This window comes from Schistocerca americana, chromosome 2 (genome assembly GCF_021461395.2).
Source record: "Schistocerca americana isolate TAMUIC-IGC-003095 chromosome 2, iqSchAmer2.1, whole genome shotgun sequence".
Taxonomy (NCBI): domain Eukaryota; kingdom Metazoa; phylum Arthropoda; class Insecta; order Orthoptera; family Acrididae; genus Schistocerca; species Schistocerca americana.
In genome coordinates, this window is record NC_060120.1 from 220,751,866 (window position 1) to 220,760,258 (window position 8,393).

General features: G+C 45.6%; 1 non-coding gene across 1 annotated transcript; it reads right to left on the reverse strand.

The window, feature by feature from the left end:
* Positions 1-7,700: 7,700 nt before the first annotated feature.
* Trnat-cgu lies at positions 7,701-7,775 on the reverse strand. Its single transcript has one exon. It is a non-coding gene; the product is annotated as a tRNA-Thr (tRNA).
* Between the last annotated feature and the right edge of the window lie 618 nt (positions 7,776-8,393).

The window sequence follows — 8,393 nt, forward strand, 5'->3', positions numbered from 1 at the left end:
GGCCATTTCAAAAGTTTCACATGAAACCCATTGTTGGAGGTTTTTGGAGATCCTTCGCATTTTTATCACTACTGGAACACTATCAGTGGTGTATGTTCTCTTACTAGGTAGTCTCGGAGGGATATTGTAACATTTAGGAGAATAAGCGTGCTTGTCTAGGCCATCAGTATAAACGTAAGCAACAATCTTGCCTTTTTTTATCTCGTTTATACCCGGTACGCTTCAATTTGGAAAACTGAAAAGTAATTTCATTTTCCTTAGGAATACCACTTATTGTTGTCTCATATGGCGGACACACCTTTTACAGTGCCTGGACGGCCATTTCTTGAAAGCAAGAATATTATCTACTTTCATGGAGAAACGTCCTGACACACTGCTCTTTTTCATAAGCTACAGTATTCTCCGGTTGTATAAAGGGTGTTTCCGTAATAATCTGCCAAAATTTGACAGGACATAGAGGATGCTCCACGGAACGAATTTGAGGTTGGGAATCTGGCGTCGGAGAAGCCATCTTTATGAGATAATCGAAGTAAACTTGTTTACCGCTTTGTCTAGGAGTCTTGCTTTCCAGCTTACTTACAACTAGCACGCGTACTGTGCTGTTTATTTACATGTAGTTTCTTTATTTCCCGCAAGGAAAGAAGGAGGACGAGCCATATCTTCTACCTCGCTGTATTAATGGCCACCTGTACTTGAGGTTCATGCAAAGAGTGCATAGGAATTAATCAAGGGGATTCAGGTCAGGTGACCTCGCACCCGCTGAAGTAAAACCGCCCCTTCCAATCCAGCCACCAGGAAATAAAATATTGAGATGGTTGCGGACATCCACACTGAAGCGAGACGGTGCACAGTCATGTAATATCCACGTCCTCTGACGAACAGCCAAGGCCACGTTCTCCAACAAGTCAGGTAGAACTCGTTGCACGAACCTTAAGTACAGGTGGCCATTCGGACGGTCAGGTAGATGATATGACTCGTCCTCCTTGTTCCCTTGCAGGAAATGAGAATGTACCTGTAAATAAACAGCACATTATTTGTACACTTGTACGTATGTTAGCCATAAATGAGCTGGGAAACAGCAATCCTAGACAAAGCGGTAGACAAATTTACTTCTGCATCGCCTAAAGCTGGCTTTTCTGACCCAAGGTTCCCTGCCTCAAATTGTTCAGTGGAACATCCTCTATGTCCCGTTAAATTTTTTCACGCTCTTACGGAAATACTCTGTATATTCTGCGTCTATTTCTGATGAGCCGTTTAACTGCCCTGAGGTCACAGGGCAGAAAGGAATGCCCTCGTAGGCCATAGTTTGTAATATACCTTTATAGACCATATTATGCAGGAGCCGAAATAGTGTCTATTTCCATTTTGTTCAGGACACTCATCCCTAAACAATATTAGATACTGCTCATTTTGGTCTTCAGTGCTTTGTTGAATGTAGTACAGCAAAAAGTCTACAAGCTTCATCACGAGTTCACAGTTCCTTCGTAACAAAGATAAAGTGTCGCATGGCCGACATTCTCTGCTTTGCTGAGAGGGAACAACTGTGCTAGCTACGTCCATTCTGCATCTTTCAAGATAATCAACAGCCAGCGAAACCCGAGGGTATACCTGTGACCCTTATGCACAGTGCATAGAGTTACACTCCAGTTATTCGGTTGAAGCAAAAAACGAAAATTTCTAATTTTGTTAGATAAGCCCATTCTGCAGGTGGGCCTGGCATTGCTTCCACTTACTTGTGCCAGGTCCCTTCTGTTATCTTTCCTATCGACCATCCTTGGTCAAATCTTTCTCATATCCGTCCTTGACGGTATTAGGGCATCGGAGGCCTAGGGAGTCTTTCATTTTTCCACTTCCTGCCTTTCACGGCCCTTGCCCTTGTGCTTCCGATAGCTCATTCTTCGGCTGTCAGAGCTCTTTCTCTTTCCATTTCTCTTGAAGTTTGTGAACAGCTTCAACGGCGTACGAGGTCAGGAGACCCAACGGCGAAGAGGGTGGAAGAACCAACTTCAGCTGCGTCTTTACTCCACGTTAGGAGCGGCTGCAACAGACGTCTGTTCTTCATGTCAGGAGCAGACTTTCCTCCTGCTGGCAGTAGTTCTAAAATGCTTGGTGACAGGCTATGTGACGAGCCGACCGTAAACCTTCTGTCACATGCTTAGGGAAATGTTGTCTTCTGGATGTGGTAAAAAGGCTAGGGAGTCCATCGTACGAGACACGCATTGGCATGGTCCGGTCAGCGTGAGAAATATGCAAGGGTTACTGTCGCACAGGCGGCGACGGCTAAACAAGCTAGCCCTCACATCCCGTCTTGCAGCACTCAACGTCGGCACCATGACTGCACGGTACAATAAGCTATCTAAAGCCCTTGAAACCCGACGCATAGACATTTATGCAGTTCAAGAAACACGGTGGAGCGGAAGCTAATCGTACGACATTAGAGGCGGTTACAAGCTGATGAATAAGGGCACACACGGAACAGCTAGTGGCGTTGGCATTATACTATCATCCAAGTTTGACGGTAATGTATCTGAAGTGCAAAGATATGATGATCGCATGATGAAGACTGTGTACATCACTGATGGCAGAAAAATCCACTTTTTCAGTGCCTACGATCCAGAAACTGGCCAAGCAACTTCCATCAAACAGCCTTTTGGAGGATGCTTGATGCAAAAACTGCTGAAGTGCCCCCAGAAGATTCCATCATCATCGTTGATGATCTGAATGGGAACGTAGAATGCAGAAAGGAAGAACATACCGCTCACGTTGGGCATGGATTAGGAGAAAAGAATGACGACGGTGTGAGTATTCTCGAGTTCTCAGAACCTGATAACCTGGCAATTGCGAACAAATGGTTCAAAAAGCGTGACTCATATCTGATCACGTATTACAGCGGCACTAATGCCACGCAGATCGACTACATCCTCGTGAGACGCCGTGATCTCAAAGATGTGCTTGATGCAACTATGAAACAGTTTCGAAACAATACAGTCCATTCATGTGCAAGCTAAGAATGAAATTGCCAATAAAGAAGCACGTAGTTCGCACAGGACCTGCGAGAATCAAATGGTGGAAATTCAAGGATAAGGAAGCAGACATCATAGCCCGAATTACTTTGCCACCAGTTACAACAGTTGAGGAAAGCTGGGAGCAACTGAAAGTGTCTGCTCACGAAGCTGCACGTGTAATTCTTGGGACAACAAAACCAGGGCGTCAGAGGATCGGTAGAGATACGTGCCTTTGGAATGACACCGCCAAAGACACGGTACACACAAGGAAACAATTGTATCATGAGTTTCTTGCCGATAAAACACCTGAGCGATGGAATGCGTACAGAACAGCCCGAAGAGATGCAAAACAGGTTATAGCAGCAACCAGACCATCAGACAGGAATTCCAAACTGCATCAAGATCCCCTGCAAATACTATGACAGTTAGGCGGGAGGTGAGAAAACTTGGATTTCATGATCGCGCAGCTGCTCATAAGCCACACATCACGCTGGTAAACGCCAAACGACGTATCGCTTAGTGTAAGAAGCGTAAGCATTGGAAGATTGAACAGTTGAAAAACTTTGTGTGGAGTGGCGAATCACAATGTGACAATCCGATGGCACGGTGTGGGTATGGCGAATGCCCGGCGAACGTCATCTGCCAGTGTGTGTAGTGCCAACAGTAAAATTCGGATGCGGTGGTGCTACGGTGTGGTCGTGTTTTTCATGGAGGGGGCTTGCAACCCTACCTGCTTTGCGGAGCTTTATCGCAGCAGAGGCCTACATTGATGTTTTAAGCACCTTCTTGTTTCCGCTGTTGAAGATCAATTGGGGGTTGGCGATTGCTTCTTTCAACACGATTAGCACCTGTTCATAATGCACGGCCTGAGACAGAGTTGTTACACGAGAATAACGCCCCTGTAATGGACTGACCTGCACATAGTCCTGACCTCAATACTACAGAACACCCTTGGGATATTTTGGAACTCCGACGTTGTGCCAGGCCTCACCGACCGACATCGATACCTCTCCTCAGTGCAGGACTCCATGAAGAATGGGCTGCCATTCTCAGAGAAACCTTCCAACATCTGATTGAACGTATGCCTGCGAGAGAGGAAGCTGTCATCTAGGCGAAGGGTGGGTCAACACCATACTGAATTCCAACATTACCGATGAAGGGCACCACGAACTTGTAAGTCATTTCCAGCCAGGTGCCCGGATACTTTTGATCTCATAGCATATTTCTGTATTCCATGCTAGGCGGTGCTTGAGAAGATGTGAAGAGTGACGCCACTGGATAGTGGATCATTGGAAATGAATAATGTTCAGCGACAAATCACAATACGATGGAAGACCGTGAGTTTCGTGAATGCCTTGGAGAACGTTATCGGCAGTCATGTGTAGTGCCAACGCTGAAGTACGGAGCAAGTGGTTTTACGGTAAGGGGCTGCTTTGGCGTAGCTAGTTTTGGGTCCTAATTACTGTGCTTAAGAAAAGTGTAAATTTGGAAGAATATGACCACTTTGTGTATTGTATATAACAAAGAACCAGTTAGAAGAAAATGACTGTATCAGCATGACAATGTGCTATGTCACAAAGTAGCACCTACGGCAATGAATTTTGGACGTTAACATCTCTGAAATGTACTGGTCTTCCCAGAGTCCCTACCGGAATCCAATGAAATACCCTTGTGATTAATTAAAATGTCAGCTTTGCTCCCAGATCCCGATCGAACACACCTTCTCTGGGCGGTTCTAGGCGCTTCAGTCTCGGTCGCAGGTTCGAATCCTGCTTGGGCATGGGTGTGTGTGATGTCCTTAGGTTAGTTAGGTTTCAGTAGTTATAAGTTCTAGGGGACTGATGACCTCAGCTGTTAAGTCCCATAGTGCACAGAGCAATTTTTTGAACACCTTTCTGGTTTCGACTCTTAAGGAAGAACAAGCTGCCGTCACTCCACAGACATTCAGATCAGGAAGAGTATATTGTGCGTAATGCAGAGAATTCTTCTTCTGGAAGAATGTGTAAATTACAAACATAATGGCCCTGTGTCAAATCAATTAGTGAATGGCCTGCAGCATCAGTGGTATTCCATCTGAAAGTCCGTCATTGTCATTCAGTAGTACCACTTTTAACTTTTTTTTAGTCATGTGGCCCGTACGAATTCCTCTCCTGTGCCAACGTCTTCGTTTCAAAGTAGCATTTGCAACCTACGTCCTCAATTATTTGCTGGATATATTCCAATCTCTGTCTCCCTCTGTAGTTTTTGCCCTCTACAGCTTCCTCAGGTACCATGGAAGTCATTTCCTGATGTCTTAACAGATGTCCTGTTATTCTGTCAGTGTTTTCCACATATACGTTTTCTCTCCGATTCGGCCCAGAACCTCCACATTCCATACCTTATCAGTCCACCTAATTTTCAGAATTCATCTGTAGCGCCACATCTCAAATGCTTCGGTTCTGTTCTGTTCCGGTTTTTCCACAGTTCATATTTCACTGCCGTACAATACTGTGCTCCAAACGTACATTCTCAGAAATTTCTTCCTCAAATTAACACCTATGTTTGATACTACGAGACTTCTGTTGGCCAAGAGTGCCTTTTTTCCAGTGCTAGTCTGTTTTTGATGTCCTCCTTGCTCCGTCCGTCATTGGTTATTTTGCTGCCTAGGCAGTAGAATTCCTTAACTTCATCTACTTCGTGACTATCAGTCCTGATGTTAAGTTTCTCGCTGTTCTAATTTCCGCTACTTCTTATTATTTTCGTCTTGCTTCGATTTATCTCAATCTATATGCTGCATTCATTAGACTGTTCATTCCAGAATTATGTAATTCTTCTTCACTTTCACTCATTTTTCTGAGAATTTCGAACATCTTGAACCATTTTTCCAGGTCGACAAATACTCTGAACGTGTCTTGATTTTTCTTTAGTCTTGCTTCCATTATGAACCGCAATGTGAGAACTGCATGTTCGAGAAGGTTTTAACCCTGAAAGTCGCTATGGAGCAGGAGACGATAATGATTTCCATGGAATACCTGATTTTCATTTCACTATACTTAGTAAACAAACAGAATTGCAGTGAATGACGTATGAGTTGGATAGTTGTCTGCTGATACCTTGGTCTAGCGATGCGAGCAGCAGATGGGCACGAAAGCCGCGGACGGGTTCGTGCTCGTATGCCATGGCAGTTTCCTCGGTGCTGCTCCATTATGCACGAGGCACCGAGCGGACGGTGCGCAGAAATCACGCGCCCCGTTCGTCCTCCGACGGCGGACTTGCCGCATTAATCATTTCGGTCGCGTTCAGAACTGGTACGTCGCGTGTGCTGCTGCTCACACTGAACTGATATTCTGTTCACAATGGAATCCAGAACACAGCGCAGGAGCCCTCCTGCGTCTGCAGGTTCACTAGCGATGGTCAGAGGCTCGTTAGCGGACTTTACAGACGCAAGCACAACACTGATTGTAAAGGTTCCCTCGTGTTGCATACAACATCCATCCGTTTCGTCATATACATTTCACGAATCGTGTATTCACAAATCTGTCAAAGTTGCAGAAATATGTCTCACGAGTAGTTTCGAACCAAGTGGATCATTCTGAAGCCCGACCCACCGAGGCTGCATTAAAGGCGCCTGAACGTAACAACAAATATCAAAATGGTAATACATGCTTGGTAAACTAATTCTTAGATGACTGTCACAATCAACGTCTGCCTACTTAACAAGTCAGAATCGGTATGACATGTCCAAAAGAACAGACACCACATATACACTGAAGAGCCAAAGAAACTGAAATTCTAATATCGTGTAGAGCCCCCGCGAACACGCAGAATTGCCGCAACGTGACGTGGAACGGACTCAGGTAATGTCTGAAGCAGTGCTGGAGGGAACTGACACCATCAATCCTGCAGGGCTTTCAACAAATCCGTAAGAGTCCGAGGGGGTGGAGATCTCTTTTGAAAAGCATGTTGCAAGGCAACCCAGATAAGCTCAATAATGTTCATGTCTGAGAAGATCGGTGACCAACGGAAGTGTTTAAACTCAAAAGAGCCACTCTGTATCAACTCTGAATGTGTGAGATATTGCATTGTCCCGCTAGGATTCCCCCAGTCCGTCGAAAGGTAAAATGGACAAGAATGGATGCAGATAATCAGAGAGGTTGCTTGCATACGTGTCACCTGTCAGAATCGTATCTAGACGCATCAGGGGTCGCATGTCACTCCAACTGCACACGCCCCACACCGTTAAAGAGCCTCCACCAGCTTGAACTGTCCACTGCTCACATGCAGGGCCCATGGATTCATGAGGTTGTCTCCATACCCGTGCGCGTCCATCTGCTCGATACGATGTGAAAAGAATGAAATTTTCACTCTACAGCGGAGTGTGCTCTGATATGAAACTTCCTGGCAGATTAAAACTGTGTGCCGGACCGAGACTCGAACTCAGGACCTTTGCCTTTCGCGGGCAAGTGCTCTACCAACTGAGCTACCCAAACACGCCTCACGGCCAGTTTTCACAGCTTTAATTCCGCCAGTACCTCCTCTCTAACCTTCCAAACTTCACAGAAGCTCTCCTGCCAACCTTGCAGAAATAGCAGTCCTGGAAGAAAGGATACTGCAGAGACATGGCATAGCCACAGCCTTGGGGATGTTACTACAATGAAATATTCACTCTACAGCGGAGTGTGCGCTGATATAAAACTTCCTGGCAGATTGAAACTGTGTGCCGGACCGAGACTCGAACTCGGGACCTTTGCCTTACGCGGGCAAGTGCTCTACCAACTGAGCTACCCAAACACGACTCACGGCCCGTCCTCACAGCTTTAATTCCGCCAGTACCTACTCCCCAACGTTCCAAACTTCACAGAAGTTCTCCTGCGAACCTTGCAGAACTAGCACTCCTGGAAGAAAGAATATTGCGGAGACATGGCTTAGCCACAGCCTGGGGGATGTTTCTAGAACTCTTCCAGGAGTGCTAGTTGTGCAAGGTTCGCAGGAGAGCTTCAGTGGAAGGTAGGAGACGAGGTACTGGCGGAATTAAAGCTGCGAGTATGGCGTGTGAGTCGTGCTTCTGTTTGGTGAGATTAATGGCACATTGCCCTCAATGTAGAAAAATGTAAGTTAACTCATGCTGTAGCTGCGGTAGCAGAGAAAACGCGAAAGATGTTCCTCAATCTGTTTTTGTTGGAAAAACCAACAAACAAGAACATTACTGACGTCGACAAAGTATCGAAACAAAATACAGTTCAATGCAAGATCCTACTTCGGATCATATAGCAGAAGACGAACGAAATAAAATGTTTCTTCACAAGTGTCTCGCTCAAGAAAATCCTCCAAAGAAAAGACGTAAATAAAAATAATGGGGAGTGGTCGGCATAGCATTACCACAAAACTTTCCGGGGAGACGAGATCACC